This window comes from Stegodyphus dumicola, chromosome X1 (genome assembly GCF_044657685.1).
Source record: "Stegodyphus dumicola isolate Sdum_Otavi_A_Nest chromosome X1, ASM4465768v1".
In the NCBI taxonomy this organism is placed as follows: Eukaryota; Metazoa; Arthropoda; class Arachnida; order Araneae; family Eresidae; genus Stegodyphus; species Stegodyphus dumicola.
Window position 1 is genome coordinate 74,812,508 of NC_140780.1, and position 19,666 is coordinate 74,832,173.

Genomic DNA, 19,666 nt, shown 5'->3' on the forward strand with positions numbered 1-19,666 from the left:
GTGTTTAAATATATGTGTTTAAAGATTATGTGCGGCCACGTCTGAAAGCTTTCATTACATTTTTATGTGAAAATTTAAAACCGAATGCATTATTGTTTTTATTATTATTCATAAACTAACAATAGAAAAGTTAAACAATTACGATTTAACAATAATAACTAAACAATCGAATTTAATTATGTTTTATATAGTCAGTGAGATATTTGTTTCACTGTTTTTTCATTTAGTTTTTTCAAGTCGATCCGAATGCTTGTATTTGCACATCGTAACTGATGTTACAGGTTTTTATCAGTTACGTATGCCTGTGATTTATATTCCGTGAATTTCATTTTCGAAAATCAAAAGAGTGATCCCAATGCACTCAAAACTTTCTGTGCCGCATTTCACAAATTGAATGAATTCCGTTGCGGACCGCAAAATTTTTCGAGTTCGGCAACCATTCTCTAAAGGATGTCTGTGACAATAACGAACCTAAATATGAATATCATATCTTCACGTATGCCGTATGCGTAAATAGCCGTATGCTCACAGATAGGTATAAACAGTGTCGAAAATACATTTTACACAATTTGTAAAATCAATTCCATTGGTTCTGAAATTACAGAAATTAGCAGAAACAGAAGATTTATATTGTTACGAATTTGGTATTTAAAAAGCTAATGTTAGTTTAATTATAAATTAAATGGTTTTATTTCTCGCGCAGTGCAGCGCGTGACGAATATTAAAAGAAAGCTAAGCCGGAAAATTGAAAATACAAGAGCGCGTGCATTAAATAAATAAATATCTCTTTTTTGATTTCGAGAAAGTACTGGAAAATTCTAGCGCGTGATTTTAAAATCTTATAAAAGGAGGAAAACATCTCAGTTTGTAGTAGTTGCTTAGTTTGTTGTTGTTTAGAAAACTACTGTTGTTGATTGTAGTGAATTCGCGGATTAGCGTTCTTTAGCTGTTTTGAATTACGTTCTATTGGATATTTGAGTAGTTAAAAGATAACTACTGTGAGATATTGTAATACTGCATGATAATTTGAGAAAATTTAAGCATTTTTGTTGTGATAATAATAAATTTTTGCTCATTTTTCATCGGACTTGTGCATTCATTTCATAACGAACCCGTACGCACGCAACAATATACTTCTCTCATAGAAATCTGCTTGACTTGTTCTGCAGATTGAGTATGCAAAACGTCACAAATACGATCAAATATTTATATAACCGTCTTTTCTAAAGTGTCCTTGACATGCAGTTTTCTTTGTTCTTACTTTCCTGATTGAGATAAAAGGCGAAGTAATTTTGATAATCGAATTCGAGACTTTGAGAAAATATTTGGTCATACGCAGGGAAAACAGAAGTTTTTGACGATGTTTATCTTATGAGCGGTTATACATTCATTTATCCCATATGCGGTTATCAGTTATAAAAACTGGTTTCATAAATGGTTCATAGAATTTTACAGAAGTTATCTAAATAGCATTGGATAATTTTTACGCAAATATTATCATCATGATTTTATTCTTATTAAAAGGAACCGAGAAAGCAAAGAACGCTTAGTAAAGATAAATCATGTAATTTTTTTTAAAATAAAATCTGAAAGCTTTTAGATTTTACATTACGCAAAAAGGAGCGTTTTTTAACGTTGTGTGTGCTACCTTTATTTATTAAATATCATTTTCTTCGCACTTAACCGTAAAATTCAATTCAGCAGCATTATCGCATGAGCATATCTTTAGAATTTCCGAAACACAGTCTCGCGCGCCGGATTTTTTTTTTTCGTACAGTATTACCATTGCTCGCTTTGAAATCGTTGAGTTTGTAATCAAAACTTCATTAAAGTGTTACAAAATATGAAATCGATAATAAAACAATTTCAAATTCCAAATTCGGGCTTCCAGGTGCCCGTATTCAGTGGAAGATTACATTATTCAAAACTTGATGGCTCTAGGTACCGTTTTATCACGATGCGAGAAACATACATACATTTATGCATAATCTTCATTATTTAATTTCTTGACATATAACACAGGGCTCTAATATTTGGTGTCCACAATTTGAAAAGAGAACCGACATTTACAGTGAACCGACGTAAAATGGCAAAACGAAATTAATAGCCCTTTGGACTAATAATGCTGTTATGCATAAAAAAATTATTCATTTGCTAAAACATAGGTAGATTAGGCACGCTACTCTTTCGTGGGAATGGTGTAACGTAAAATCTTCATTTCAAATTATATCAAATACAGATACTTCAATCAAATACAACTAACCTACTGAATATAATTCACGCAACAGTCTTGATTAATATTTGTTAAATATTGAATGGCATGATTTTTATGGTATCATTAAATAAATAATGATGTTTTTGACAAAATTCAGTTTCTTTTAAAATTAATTTGTCGAATTTATTTCTTTTAAAATACTGGTTTGAGTTAATTCAAACATATTATTTCGTCTCCTTATCTATGCAGATTTCTAATCTCAGCATACCAGAATGCTATGAATATTTTATAACTTTTATGATGTGTACGAGATTAGAGTCGAAATAAGTTACCTTATAAAAAAATCCAAGCAGAGAGAAACGGTTCCTGGAATTCTTTACAAGTAGTCTCTTTCATCAGTATACTTGTTTTCATTGCAGCCAACGTATTCATAACCGCACTGCTGATTAATTTAAGATGTTATTCTAATTTAAAATGTTATTTTTAGTCACTTCTTCGAAATGGAAGTGAAATATTTCATTAACTCTAAAGTGTCCGTTTTGAATACATCAGTGGTGGTATGGTTTTGAATGCATCAGTGGTGGTATAGTTGTATCCCCAATATATTCTGGTCAACCTCGATGTATTCTGTTTCATTAAACGTTGTTACTCAATGATTATATTTTCACAGTGAGTTTTCAAATTATTTCACGAGAGTTACAATACTGCTTTTTGAGCTTTTCTTAATACAGTGTCATGTCACTCATATTTTTAACTCTTTAAAACAATCTAACCACCTCAGTAATATAACCTTAATCATTGCTTTATATTGCCTTTATATCATGCCTTTATATTGTCATTTGGTAAGCTTATAAGGTAAATCTCCCGCCTTCTTAGCAACCCCTTCGTAGTGTAGTGGTCAGCACGCTCGGCGCGTATTTGAGAGGCCGATGGTTCGAGTCCCGGTGAACGAAATACCCAAAAAAAATACCTAATGTCTCTACAAGCTGTCAAACTGTAACTATGTATAAGATTATAAATTCTCAAATCTCCAAGCAGTCAAAATATTTCTGTGAATTTTAGGATACCTTGAGTAAATTTTGATAGGAATTTATAAAATATGCGAAAACGTTTAAATGAAAGTGTAACGTTCGGAATAATATATTCAATAAGTATCGATACTTCGTGATTATTATAAAAAAGTATTTAATTTGTAACGTATTACACTAAACTTTCCGTACGATCTGTTGTGTTGAAGTGGTTAGTACATCCAGCTAGCAGTAGTATGATACATGGATAAATTCCCTGGAAAGGTCAGCTGATTTTTCATGTTTTCGACTTCGAAAAGCCTAGCAGTCTCTATAAACGCACTAGTATTACGTCAATGAGTTATTACCAACATTGCATACATTTTACGAATATTGAACTTGCAATGTCATGAGATTTTCATCCCGTAAATAAAGGTATAATTAGAAAATCTGAAATAATTGTTGCAGCATGCGTATTTTTAAACATTTAACACGTTTAGGAAGGACAAATTTAATATGCTTGACTTGCACATTAAATGAATTTACGTTCTAGAACATTTAGGGTGTGAAAACTTTGAGCGTAATTTAGTTGCGACAGCTTTTCACTTGAAAATTAAACCTTTTCTCATTAGTTCGCAACTTTTGTTCATAAAACGGTTTTGTGAGCAGGATCTGAATTCGTAAAACTGAAAGGAAATCGTAACACTATAAATGTTTTCTTATAATTTTTTATTATTTTGAAAAGCGTAATTTTTGTTTAATAAAATAAGCGCTTTGATTGAATTATCACAAAACAGGGCCCTACTCCTGTCTTTCTCTTCCGGCTACTGTTTGTAATTCATTGAATTATTTAATGACTATTTTAATGATAAGCATTTTAAAAAGAGCTCTTTTTTTGTAACGTTTAAAAAGGGCAACCAGTTATGATCATGTGACTTATACAGTTTTTATAAGCACAAAAGAGGAGACAAACCGAAACTGAATTCTGTGGTAATTCCCAAGTTCTAAAATGAAGAGCTCTGAGGGAAAACGCTGACATGAAGTATTTTCACGATTTAAAATTTCGTGCATAAGTAATCAAGTTTGATAAGCATCAGAAATACGATGGCTTCGTGAATTAAATATCCGTTTTGCATTAATTGCTGATTTAAATTAATACAAGTCTATTAAAACGGTATATTTATATTTGGCATAAGTGTCTTCCATAAAAATAAATTTTTCACGAAGTAGAGTTAAGCAGATTACATTAAAGAAGCTAATATTCAGCGTGCTTTATTAATAATTATAGATAAGCATCGAAATACCTGTGTAACCAAGAGAGAAAAAAATCACCTTAAGCTTTAGAAAACAAAGCGAAAAAAATTTCCTTTAGCCTGGGCCCAGAGTAATGAGTCCTACCTTGAACTGTTTAACCTAGAGTGGTAGAGTAATCATGAAGTTTAAGCTCTAATCTCCAAGTTCCATGATCCGTATTGAGCTTTTGCATTCCTTATTACCGATCACGATTTGTGAGATCACGAGAAAGAGAACACTACATGTTGTGTATTTAAGTTGATACGTTTCGGATGATATTACACTTAAACTTCATGTTTAAATGAAATCCCTCCATCTATTGCAAATGAACGTGATTTGGGAGTTAAACAGGTCACGACTGGGGGTTGGGTTATCAGCGATTTCTGGGCGCAATTTATTACTTTATACAATTCCATTATTAGACCCAGAATTAAATTTATAAGGGTACAACTAACATTTTTCTTTCGGATGTACCTGTTCTTCAGCAGTACGTGAGACGATAAAAAGCGTTATTATATTTAGATGAACAATGCTTTGAAGGAAATGTCAGCATAAATCTTTATTTGGAGAATATCCGCGCGAAGAAAAATAAACAGTGTAAAATCTTTTCATAATATGGGATGGCAGTTTCAGCATTTTAATTTATAGCTGTACTCGAATTTAGTTGTACTCTCACAATTTTAATCTTAGTTTTTGATTTCACTCGTTACCTCATCGAACTTTTCACAAAATATCGTATAAATAAAATTATAAAAAAGCATACTCAGTACTTCTTGGCTGCGTTGATTATGATGCGTAAATATTTTATAGTTTACGTTACTCTTAGACCACATGCGCACCAACACTCTTCATGCTACTATTATGCATATTTTATTCTTTAAGGTTTGCTCTGACAAGAGGTCAGTAGAATCTTCATTAATTATACTAAAGTTTACCTACTACGTAAAAGATTTCTGTATTTAATTATTTACTGTGTTTTGGCCGCTGAACAAAAATCTAAAATCTTAAGAAGCATCAGTTTCTAAAACTATTTTTCTACATGAAAAAGTTTTTATTAGTTTTATCTTAAAAATGAAACTGTGGGGCAATAAATTACCAAAGTAAATCGCTAGCCAATTTCTATAAATAATAAAATACAATGAATGAAACGCTTATGCAATAATATTATAGTATGTCTCTATAAGATTTCAAATGCAAAATGTGACCTCTCCTCAGGTTAGTAACGAAAGCTGCAGATTGCAAAATAATGTGCTTGTGCTAAAAGTGGAAAACCTGAACAAAGGGAGAGCTAGGCTGTTTGAATATGGAAAGCACACAAAGGCTATTTGTCTAACGGAAGGGTTGCCTTCGTGCAGGATATTATAAAGGAAACTGGCTTTTGTTCTTATTACACATGGGGAAAACCAACCATGCAGCCACCCCTGTGGTCTGGGATCGAACCCGAGGCGAGCTCTTAGCATTCCGCGATTTTAGCACCTCGGCCATTCGTGGGAACAACAAAAAATAACATATTTTATCACTAGAAACAACAAAGAGAGAATGCTCAACAGTGGTAAATTTTTAGAGTCGTTTCTCTATTGTTCCACATAAACTAGATCCTACAATGATCTGGCGAATTCTCGCACAGGCGTCAAGAAACAATCAACGCAGAAGAAAGATGAAAATAGCCCTTTATTAATACAAAATAGTTAACAGAAAGACACCGTCAAACTTGCGGTGGAAACTAAGAACGCAGAACATAAGTAAAGTCAAATCTAAAATAAGTAGTGATAGATAGCACTTAAGTTACGCCTAACAGGTTGGACTCACAAAAACCTAACAGGCGTGATGATAATCCGATATAGCCAAAAGGCGTACTAGCGTAACAGCGAAACAGCAACGTAACGTGCGCTGGGCTAGCGAAAACACGGTCTGAATAAACTCAGAGATTCACAAGTTTAAATATACACTTCACTTAACTTTGTAGAGACATTAGGTATTTTTGTAGGCAGGCAAGATGAAAAATATGCAACGCCTTCGCCGGGAATCAAACCGTGGACCCCTCAATTACGCACTGAGCGTGTAGACCACTACACCACGAAGGCTCGCTGAGAAGGCGAGAGAAATACGTTATAACTTTAAATTTACATCCTGGCGAGAGAATGGGAGGGGAAGTATCAAACTTAAAATAAAATTTTTATGCAAAATAAGGAAAATCCTACAAATTTAAAAGAAGTATTTTGAAAGAAGGTGTCCCGTGGGTGGCCGATAGTAAAAAAAAAAAAAAAAAAAAGCACTGAACACTTGTAGTTGTCTTAGGTTCATTTCCTGGCCACTGAAAGAAGTGGCCATTCGGGATTTTCGTGCCTTTCTTCATGTAAGATAAATTCCAGCCACTTTAAGTTAGACAGTCATCCAAAAAGTTATCTCTTAAAGAGAGATAGCCTTCGAATGCTTCGCCGTAATAAAAGCCAAATTTGACAGAAACTGAGACGTAAGAATGAGAAGTGAAAACACAAGAGAGTAATACTAAAAGCTAGTTTTCCAAATTAAAGCAGTGTAAATTACTAACTATATTTAACTTATTACGTAAACATGCTTAATGAATTACATTGCTTTATGGATTTTAGTTAAAAATGATTGTCTTATGGTAGTCTTAGGTTTGTTTATATTATAGCAAAGAGCTGGACTATCTGCCTAAGGGAAAGGGACCTTCATGAAGGACTTTTTAAGGGGAATTAATTCGTGTTCAAGTTGCACACGGGAAAACTATGAAAACTCTCAGGCTGCCAGCTCGTTTGCTGGGATATGAACACGGATCCAACTACTAGTAGTCAGCGGGTTTATCACTCGACAGCTGGGGGACTTAAACTGAAAACACATAACTAAAGTAAATTTCTAATAAGAATCTTCTTTTTGAACTCGGTTATGCATTACATCTTAGATGCAAAAAATTTTCCAAATGCTGTGCTATTTTTCCAGCATAGATTAAAAGCATTTTATTTCATTTTACTTTAGATTACTGCTTGGTATCTTAATTGTAGACTAAGACAGCTAAATTTATGGATCTACTTAGCAAACATTTTACTTTTAGAATTTTTGACAGAGTTTTATTGATTTATTATCACTATTGTTGTTAAATTTCAGTTTCCTCTAAAAAAGCACCATGCTTCCAGAAAAGAAAAAAATGTTTCTTGATTAAAATACAAAAACTATTAATAATTTCCCAATTATCTCATTTTTAATTACTTCGCATTCTTTTCTATTCTTCTGCGACGATTTACTTCCTTTCTAAGAATGATGAAAGAGGAACGGTAATTATGCTTTTAAAATCAGCTCAATAAATTTTAATCAATATTACTGTCATTATTTATTTAAGATTTAATTCCAAGAGATTTTAGAATTACGATGAATCTATACATAAAACTATTGGCTGGCTACCTCAAATTTAAATGAAAATCTACATTAATTAATGAAAAATTAAACACGAAATTAAAATACTTCATGAAACTTTCAAAGCTTTTCAGATTAATTCATTATCTAAAATAATATCGCATTTGAAATCAAAATATAAATTGTAAACCAGGGAAAAACCGAAAGTCCGTAAACACTTAAAATTTTATATTTCAGGATGATTTCAATGTACGGTAAAGAAATTAGTAAAAAGTGAATAAATTTACGGTATTTTGTTTAGAAAATTTTAGGAAGCAAAGTTTTTAACTGCAGTTATGTCTGCCAGAAGACGCTTCAGCTGCATCAGGGCGAAAATTTCTTTTAATAAACGCTAAATCAGATGGTTATCACTACCAAGAATTATGCGAAGATCAACTGAGATATTATAGATGATAAAGAAAGCATTTCCATAGAAATTATTGATACGTAACACATAGTAGCACCTTTTAAATACTGCTGGTGACCTTACATGACCTCTGCATATTTATTCTTCAGGTAGTCTCACATTAAAGGATCTCATCTTTTAGGTCTAAAGATCCAGTTAATCATTCATTTTCGATATATTACTCCAGTTTCGAGATAAAATGAGAGTAACAGCGAAGTACTGTGCATCTAAGTCATAGAATTCTTTATACTTACTTGAGATAGTAATTAAGGAACACTTCCCTATATTAAAAATTCCAATTTACAGCGCCGTCTAGTGAATCTAAGTGTAACTAAAAATGTTATGTTAAATTTTTTCCCTCCGTAACTTAATGCGCTTTTATAGCCATTACGTTATCATGTATTCTAAATACACTGAAACAAAAATTTCATAAAAGTATATTGACTTTTGGAAAGCACTGTGTTCTGTAACATTTGGGTTACTTTCAGTTTCGCTTAGAAGATAACAGGAGTGTGGATTACTCGGTTCTCAGCTTCCGTATAGGATAACAGTAATAACACAAATTGCAAAACAAATACTCTAGGGTTTTCTTTGAAAAGGATGAAATGTCTGGAGCAAACAAGGGTTCGAAAACGTTTCCTCTCATTGTTTCATCACTGTGTTACTAGATGAAGAATTTCAAATTTTTTCAAGTAAAAACCAAAACTGTTGGATTGTAGTTTATAGTAAATATTATTTCAGAGAGCAATATGATTTGCTTGCCATTGTATCTCAACAGCAGATGAAAGGTTTGCTCTTTAACATGGACGAGCATAGTGGTTGATAACCGATACGCCTTTTACGGCACAATCGAATTAACTGATGCATGGCAATTGAGCTTAAATACAAAATAAATACGTAGGGTGTTTCCAGAATCCTAGGAATTGAGCTCTAGTTTAATAGAATTTACAGTTAATAACGCTATCTGCTACAGACAAGTTTATGTAGCTCACCCGTGCAATATTATTTAGTCCGAACCAGTTGTTTGACTAATCAGGATTTTTGCAGCACTGCTTTTGCAACCATGGGAGATGCGAAGAGCTATTATTTTCTATTTGTTGGAAGAGGATGTGAAAACTTCAGAAATTGTTCAACGTTTGCGAGGAATATTCTGTTCCCAACGTTTATGAGGCTTAATTTCAGTTTAACTACGCATAAATAGGTGGATTGAGGGGACACTGAAAAAGATTTTTGAGGACAAGTTAAAAAATTTGTTTTTCATTGGGATAAATACGTATTTAAGTGAATGGGGATTATATTGAAAAACTGCACTGCAATACTGATGAAATTTGACAATATATCTAAACCTAAATTCTTAGAACTTTGGAATCATATCTCGTATAAATCAATTGAAAGTTAAAAAAAAAAAAAAAAAAAAAAAAAAAAAAAACACCTTACTTTTTGCAAGTGGCGTGATTATTTCCTGACGACTCCTCACTATAAACCGAAAGGCTATATGCTACGACAGCTTTTTGTCGTTTTGAAACATAGGATCTAATTTATTTAAATAGCTTTAAAAATGTGTAAAAGGTTTAATTAAAATGTTTGATATTACGTATCAAACATATAAAAATATGTTTGCACACTGGATTATGATAAAGCCCACGACGGCTATCTGCCTAAGAGAGGAGTACCTTCGAGAAGGAATTTTTTCTAAATTAAATTATTAATTTTTTTATTACAGTGTTCAGGAATACTTGCACAAATAAATTATTTTGCATCTCTTTTGATGTCATAGGACACACGTAACACATAATGTTTTACAGAAAGATATATGATCCAACGTTATTTGTTGGTCACCGTTAAATTAAATGTATTGTTCTTAATTCTTACAAGAATGTTCTTATTTTCAAAGAAAATATGGTCAATAAACAATTTTTAAAGTTTGTCATTTTATTTTGTGCTTTGTTTATTGAGATAATTAACTAAGGTTATATATTTCTTATGTTTAGAAAATATTACTTGACTCGAAAGGGGCTAATGGGTTGCAAATTGTCTCGCTGGATGTATGGAGTTGGTGTATATAAATTTCGAGAGAAAAATATTTGGTGCGAGTTATTTTCTAATAAATAAGATCTCTGATTTTTTATTAATTTATAAAATTGAAAACAGCTTTTTTCCACATTCTAGAGCTGTGTAGTTTACGATTTGTTAAACCATGTAAATGACACTTAATCTAAATTTATTTATTTTTGTTGTTATTCACATGTCTCTACTAACTGTAGACATTTTTTTAAAATGTAAATCTTGAACATTCCGTGTTCTAAAAAGCGTTAATTTTTAAAAATTAACAACATAATTTTCACATATACATCTTTGACGGAATTTATTCTCAAAAAGAACATTTTAGATTTATCAGGTAATTTTATCCGACTCCACAATTTTAAGTGAACAAATAAGACGCACGTTTTAGTATTGCATTATATTTTAACGTTTCAATAAATCCTAAGTTTGATATGAAAATTAGAGTTCGATTTACTAAATGAATTAAAATACGTATTTTTGTGGAAAATATGTATATAGCTTGATCACATTCTCTTACGAGAATGCTTTTCTACTTCTTTTGATATTTAAAATGTACATAATATCTTAAACATTTGTTGCATCTTTAAATTATTCTCCATCTCTTTGTTCAAGGGAGGTTTCATATTTTTAGTAAATTGTAAAACGATATTAGAATTAGAACTGCGCTTGATAAATGAATTAAAATGCGCATATTCGTGAAAAAATACATGCGTTCATGAGTATATTTCTTGAAGAGAATGGTTTTCAACATATTTAATAATACATAACCTTCCTGAAAATTTGTCATATTTTTGTTAAATATATTTCCAGTTTTCGAAGGGAGATTTTAATATGACTAAATCAAAAAAGAATATGAAATGAAAAATGCAAAATATTTATGCAATTATTTCAGTTTTTTTATTTCATTTTTTTAGCGTTATCGCGGAATGAACATCCTGATAGACCTTTTGCCTTCCTGCTTTCTGAGAAACACAAAGTTGATCTTTTTTCTCGTGAATCTTCCTTTTTCACTAACAAAACAGTAAGAGGGTGACAAAAACATGAGGAAGCGATCTCGCCATTTCCGCTTAAAAAAAATCTCTGAAATCTCATTTACATTTGTTATGATTCTCCATGAATTTCAAATTTATTTACCTTTTGTTAAAGCACTTCTTATCGGGCCCACCTGAAAGATTTCAGCTTACTTGAAACGCCGATACAATTTAAGAGACCCAGACCATTTGAATATCCTCGACCGAGAATTGTACTCTGTAAAGAAAAAAAAATATTTTATTAAAATTAAAATTTTGAGAATAGGACTTAAACACAAATAATTAAACTCCTGGCCATTCAAAATACAATACCATGAAGGAAGCATCCAAATAGTATTAAATTTGCATCAAGTGTATCTCGCGACGGAATATGCAAATATTTACAATTTCAGCGCACGCGCACATCATGGGTCACTGCAGCGCTCCTTGAAATTCGTATGCGAAGGAGGAAGATTGCCGTTTTGAAGAAGTGAATTTCTCTCTCGTGATATTTTTTTTTTTTTTTTTTTTTTTTTGTGCACGCAGCTTCAGTATGCTTTGTAGTAAAATATGAGAATCTTTCGGCCATGTTTCTAATTTCGACAGAAGCAGAATTGTTGCAAAGATTTCGGTTTATCCTTCCGGAAAAACGTTCATCGTCTCGGACGTAGCCAAGGATAAGTTATGCGAATATGGAATCGGTGGGCGCAGGAGGGGAAGACTAACGAACATGAGAAATTGCAACAGCTTCCTCGCACAACTCCACCGGGAGACAGACATATCATGGGCATGGAAATGATAAGGCGCTTTGTCAATAAGCAACCATATCACAACAAATGCAGTCTATAACACAAAAGTGACTGCACTAACAATTTGAAGTCGTTTACAGTACAGTGGATTGTCCGTTAAGTGTCCATTGCTTCGCTTACCTTTAGACCACAAGCATTTACATTTGCAACGGTGCACTGAACGGCGGAGATGGACATCCCAATGGCATGGCGTGTTTTCGGACGAATCACGATTCTGCCTGCAGTACCACGATGGTACGATTACAGTTCGTAAACACCATGGATAGAGACTGCTGATAGATATTCGTGGATAGAGATTCCTATGCTATGCATTATCATACTGGTATCAAAATCGGATTGAAAATTTGTCATATTTTGTCAACTTCTAGCTTTAGTTTTAGATTTTCTGTAAAGTTGGCCTTAAGAACAGAAGTTTAAAGTAAAAAAACTAGTTAACACAAGAGTTAGAAGCATTACATTTAACGTTGGAAAGATTTTAGACTTTAGAGTCTTAAACAAGGTCGTTTAGAGACCTTTAATTTTCGACTATTTAAAGTCTGGTCGGGAGTTATGTAAAGATTATGTTAATTTTATTAAGAGTTAAATTTGAGTTAAACTTCCTTTCCTATCGCTTCTTAATTTCAACTTACCACTTCCGGACAGAACGTAGTTTTAGAATCACTTTTGAATGTAAATTGAGGAAGAAAGGTATTTAACCGCGAAGTTCTACTGTCTTAGTCAGAAAGAACCAGAGATTCTGGTTAGCATGCGTCCGCCTTTTTAGGCTACTCTCTCTTTAAGCTATTATTACACACGGCCGTACTTAAGGCCCTTAATAGCTTAGCAGTCAATTAGCGTTAAGGAGCCATCTCCGTCAGAATCTTGATAGCTTCGGCTATATCTTTTTAGTTAAGATTAGTTAAGTTTTAATTCTTAGTTTCCTACGTTCAAGCCCGAGTGTCGGCTTTATTGTAAAACTCCAAGACGGCGTTCTGTTAAATCTTATTTGAATAATAAAGGGTATTTTAACCCTTTCCAAGTTTAATTACTGTCTCACAAACTCAAGCGATTATTCGCTTAGTTCTTAAGATTCTTCGCATTCAACAGTAACTTAAAGCAACACAGTAGAGAATCTTAGACGGTATATTGTGTAATCCCAACGTACACCCCGCATCCAGTATTTATTAAAAACAATGATTTAGAACATAAAGAGATTACAGTATAGTTTCAACACAATTTGAAATTCTTAAATTAAATTGAGAACATTTGTAACAGATAAATACAAACTATACTGTAATAAATTACAGTATAGTTTCAACACAATTTGAAATTCTTAAATTAAATTGAGAACATTTGTAACAGATAAATATAAGTACTGGGACACAATATTGTAAGGAACTGTACTTAAGTACTAGTACTAAAGAAGTGACCACAGGGTCATATCGTTTGAGAATAACATCAGAAAATTCTGTGAGTATGAATCCGAGAGCTCAGGGATTTCGGAATGCAAAAATTGGGAATACAGAAAATGATTTTTGACAATAAGCCAACAAAATGCTTAAAAACGTTTCTTAAAACGGTATGTTGGAGCAGGTTATTACAGCTTTTAAAGTTCACAAGTGGAATAATTTTGAACATATTCACAGAAGTAAAAGTTCATTAAATTTTTGCAGCATGAGGAATATATACTTGACAAAGCACTACGTCGTAGAAAAGTATCTAGGCCGTAGAAAGAGAGCAGCTACATAATTTTTTTAACTTAGGATACTAATGTTTGTCTTTAATTAGAAACCTTTAAAATGCCAGGAGATCACTTTATGGGGATTTTATAGGATTATCCTTAGTTAAATGGCTTGAGAAAGTGTAATGATTGATCCCTGTTACTCGCGTATACAGATATTGGATTTTGTCATATTTCTTGCGTAGAAATAAGTCGGGAAGAGTCCATGTCTTTTTATATAATATCTTAATGAAGCTATAATATTTTAGCGAATGTTATGTTACATAATATTGTAACGAATATACAGAGCTTCAAAGCTTACGTTGGGAATCAAATTATATGTGCGTCTTCTCGATGAAGCATTACTCCACAAATCTTGGCAATATTTTGTAGCAAGTTGTTTTAGTTTGTATTTGAAATTTGGACGAGGCCATAAAAGGATGATTTCAACACCATCTTGATTAACAGCTGCTGTCAAATTTAAGTTAAAACTTGGATTGTGAAGTCAAAGACTAGTAGAAAATTTAAATCTTACTCTAACGGCGTATTAAATTCAAATGTCGGCAACGATATAATGTAAAGCCAAATAATTAGAACTTATCAGAGCTGGCAGGAACGAGATGTAGCGTGCACGCGCAGGCCAAAAACATGCCCTGTCTTAAACTCCAAAAGACTCAGTTTAAATATCAGCTAACTCATTTACATCCTGGTGAGGAAACGGAAATGAGTAGTAAAGGCTAAAATTATAAATAAATGTATATTTAAATTATCAGTGCTTGATTTATAATACATATAATTGAAAATTCGTGTTTATATGGCGCCATATATCCTGACTCTTGCTTAGCTTTATTTTTGATAACGTATCAAACTGGAGTGCAGCTCGAAAAACAAATTATTATCGTATAACAAACAAGAATTTGCCAGACAAGTAAAAATAATATGATTAGCTCAAGATACTGCAAAAAATCTCATAATATTTTTCAAGCGATATTCAGGTATATAATAGAAAGAGAGATAAGATTGTCGATTGTATGAACTTAAAATCTGACATCTGTATTTTGAGTCAGAATGCAAAAACAGCATATTTTATAGAAAACAACACAGAAAAGGGCTTACATAACATTGGTTAAAAATTTTGAATAAGTAATGTAACGTAACGATGTTTATAAGAACGCAACCAACTGATTAACGCCCAAGTACATATTACGGGAAACTGATTATCAATTTCGTAGCACAGAGGTAATGCTCTGATATGAAATTAAAAAGAGAAAGAAAGAAATTAACAAAATGTATTATTTTCAAGATATGGATTCTACATAAAATAAAATAATACGAACGGAAGTCTAATAATTACAATGACACTTTTATATAAATAATTTTTACATTATTTTATGTAAATAACATGCATAAGCATGTATACAAATGTTTAGAAATGGATTTTCCATTATACAACGGAAGTTAAATAGTGACCGATTGCATATATATCGATTTACTTTTATTAAAATATCATCTATTTGCTCAAACTGTCTAAATAGTATGTTTTATTTGGTTTTATGTTTTCGTTATCTGCTGTGATATATACCAAGAGGGAACACAGAGAAGCAATAAAGTTTTATTCGTACAATGGATTTACAGTTAAGTTATTCGATTCAACGAAAAGTGTAACTATGCTTAATCATTCACTTTTTTAACTAATGTTTTCTTCTGCGGACAACTTTATATAGCCTTGCATGAAATTTTACCTTAACCCTTTGACTATTAACGGGATATATATATGTCCCACTAAACGTTTAACCCTTTGACTACTAACGGGACATATATGCCCCACTAAACGTGTAACCCTTTAACTACTAACGGGACATATATGTCCCACTAAAAGTTTAAAAATGTTGCTGTGTTGAAGATTGCTAAGAATCTCCTGAATGTTGGGGATCATCTTTAAACAGTTGGAAACACAAGAAGCCTATTTACTCGTCGTACACAAATGAACATAGAGAATAGAACAAATATGAGTTGCCCAATGCGTAATGTGTTATGCAAAGAAATCTTTATCTTGTACCATATGATGTAAATCTATTTCATATAAAAACGTTTTCCAGAATAATAGGGATGCTTATAGTAAGTCGATTGCATATATATCCCACTTTTAACTACGTCTGGGACATGTGTGTTTCAGCCTTTGGATGGAAAACCGTTTGTCAAAAAAATCCCAAATGCTAAATTTATCTTATTTATGACATAGTTTGTTCACCTGTATAGAAATGAGGTAATTTTTTTTAATTCGTAGTCAAAGGGTTCAAAAGCTTCATTCTGAGAACCATTCATTTTGAAATATTTTCATACGCAGGATTCATATTCTCTAAGAAACGTATTTTCAAATAAACGTATAGAATGAAGTATAAAATGCGGCAAACAACCGGACAGTAATAAAATATATTTTCGAACATCAGCATATCATCCCTAAATCTTTATAGACGTATTGTGTGTATACTTCTTGACGTAAGAAGCTTTGCATTTAATTACTCTTATTTAATTTAAACTATTTAATTTTCAGTCAATAAGATAAAGGTTATCGAAACGCTTGATAAGTTTGAAGCTTGAATATAAACCTTGATTTATTAGAAACAGATATAAATTTTCTTCTATTAACTTAATATCAATATAAAATTATGTGATACTTAACAAATTGTTTTTTAAAAAAATGTAAGTATACTGATAGCAATATATGTTAAAAAATGCAAATTTTGTTTGCAAAGGGGACAAGAATAAGGAGTTCGGGAAGGCTTTTTAAAAGTGGTCCTCACTTAAAAAAGTTTGAAAAACGCCGCTCTAAGAGCATGGGATACTTTTGTTGAAGACAGCACAGCACTTTAATTATTGATCAGTTGGGCCATTTTCAGGCGTTTGTTTTGGTAACAGAGGCTATCGATACCATTCTGAATACTGTTCTGATTACTACTATAATACAACGGCATCTATGATAAGGGTTGAACTAAATAACTATCCTCCTCTTTGTGATTCTCCCGCTGCAAACCATACTTCTGTTATACCTTTTGTGCGATATTCATGAATTTCGAAATCTTTTCAAAAGACTGAAAAACACTTCGAAATCTCGGGGATTCGAACTGCTCGCTGCATCTAAGTTCTCATCAAACAAATGAGCATCTAACAGGTGAGTTCAGTGCATCACACAAATGGGTATGACAGAAGTGCGGTTTGCACAAAAAGAATTCATTATAAGGAGGGGATAGAATATTTAGTTCCCATTTTACCGATAGATGGCGTTGTATCCAACTGCTAATCAGAATAATATTCGATAGCTTCAGTTACAGCATGTGCTGAATGATTACTTTTCTGATATGTGACGGATTTCCCGCACGGAAATAAACAGTTTACAACGTTATTTTAACTATGACTGCTGTATATATGGCAAAGCGGCATCTATCGGCCAAAATTTGAGCTAAATATTTACCCCTCTAAAATCCCCCTCTTGTGATTCTATTTTGAAATAGCCCAAGTTTGTGATTTCTAACTTTAATACTTAGAAAATCCTCCACAAAGACATGCCTCCCCTTAATGTGAGAGCTGTCGTGGGTTTTGTCGTAATCAGACAAGTCAAACCATCTAATTTTAATATATCTATATGAAAAAAGAAGTTTTATTTTGTTACAGCTTTCTGTTTAAACGCAGTTTCTATTTTCATGCAACATCTAAGCGCATTTTGCATTCGAATAATTTATATGCTAGGGAAGAATATTTTCAGTTTATTTGCAAATATTTTATGCTCTTATTCTCACAGTTAAGAGAATCGTTATTTAAATTAGATCAATTCAGAGGTACTCGTTCTTAGGTTTCTTAGAAAACCCTGTAATTTTTTACAATTTAAATTTTAATCATAAACTTCTATCAGGATTTGATTTCAGTAGTACTATTAATAAAACACCTAGTTTACTTTTGTAAAACGACGTAGGATGTAATATTAAATTCTGCTTCTTCCTAAAATCTAAATCCAAATATATTTACGATAAAATTTTCCTGTGAGTGATTTATTGCTCATATTCATAAAATATCCTTCTGCACAATTTAATAATTTCCTTTAAAAATTAAGAAAAGCATATCCCGCAAAGAGCGATCAAGCAAAGTTTCCTTATTATTATGAAATATCTACCATTACCTTCCCCCCACGAATCTGTTATTTTCTTTATCTTTTTATAAATTCAAAATATTTCATACCTACTTTCCTATTCGTTAGAGTGAATGATGCTATCCTCTTGAAACAGAAGGGAAAGTGTTGGTGTCTTTAATTTGCCCTTGGACATTTTTTCCATTCTCAGGGAACTCAAAGATTAAAAAAAGAAACGAGAGTAAAAAATGCCGAAATAAAAATTTCGCAGTATCAGGAAAGTGAATTTAATCTCCAGACATTATCTGCCTAAGAAAATTTTATTTTGTCATTTCCGTACTTAAGTGGATTTAATAAGGGTGGCCTTGAGTATTTTATCGCCTTTCCCATTTCAACGGCATATCCTGTCCGGTTGGTTCCAAGGGAACTTCATTGCATGCGATTTCCTTTCACTAAAAAAAAAGTTTTGTAAGTAACATTTTTTAAACGAAACAAAAGGCGTCGGAGAACCACTGGGAAACCCATTAAAGAAAACAAAGGTTTGATAAATTTTTCAAAAAGGCTACTTATCTGCATGACATCCATATCAACACAGACAGGGAAGGACGGATAGACGTAAAATTTTCATGTATCAGTATTCCAGTATGGTTGGAAGTCGATTATAACGTAACCTGCTCTGAAAACTCATAAATATGGATGCACAGTTTGAGAAGATTTTTGCACATCAGTATACATTAAATCTGTAACTAAAGCATAACCTAAAAATTCATTGTGAATCCATAGCTGGTACGTAAATGTTATGTAATTGTGAATCCATACCTGTCACGTAAATGTTATGTAATTGTGAATCCATAGCTGTTACGTAAATGTTATGTAATTGTAAATCCATAGCTGTTTCGTAAAGCAAAAATTCCTGGATTCAACCTTATTTTCTTTGCGATATCCTAAATGGTAGGAGATTGTTTTGAATACCATTCTCAATCCCATAATTCTTATGTCTAATTTAATAAATTCGTGACACTACTAAGTTTATTAAAACCAAATTAAAGACCGTATAGTGTCTAAGTCCACTAACTCTTATGTTTTTAAAGTTCAGAAATTTCCATAAAGGTTTTTTATTTGCATTAAATTAAGCAACAAAAGTCCTTTGCTTCGCAATATCGAAATAAGAAGAAAATCAGGGAGTAACATAGGCTGAATATAATCTATGAACTCATTACTTAAATAAACACATCTGATATAGGAATTTGTGTAATCCTTCTAACAAATTCTTTCATTTTATTTAAGTTTAAATATTACTTCATCACTGAAAATGCTTTAAGTTTAAATATTACTTCTTCAAAAGTGTAACTAGAAAAATGAAAGCAGGACGCACAAAATATTTTTCGCATTCTCGTAGGTAATAATTTCTGCAGAAAAGTGCAGAGTGCTTAGAAATTTAAGTTTCAAACTACTATCTGTCGATATGTATATAGAGCTCAGTCAATTATATATCGCCCGCTAAGTTCAAATATTCTGATGACACTTCAAATAGAATTTAGATGAAGTTGGCTAACGTGCGGCTAACGCAATGATTGGGTGTCTACGGAGGAATAGGAAGTGAGTTCGAGTCCCACTCGAAACCCAAAA

At 32.2% G+C, this 19,666-nt stretch overlaps 1 protein-coding gene across 1 annotated transcript in view; it reads right to left on the reverse strand.

The window, feature by feature from the left end:
- LOC118183188 (zinc finger protein castor homolog 1-like) overlaps positions 1 to 19,666 on the reverse strand; it is a 784,355-nt gene that overhangs the window by 573,598 nt on the left and 191,091 nt on the right. The window contains exon 2 of the mRNA XM_085807761.1: positions 11,531 to 11,644. The gene's annotated coding sequence lies outside the window, so the exon portion shown is untranslated. The remainder of the gene's footprint in view (positions 1 to 11,530; positions 11,645 to 19,666) is intronic.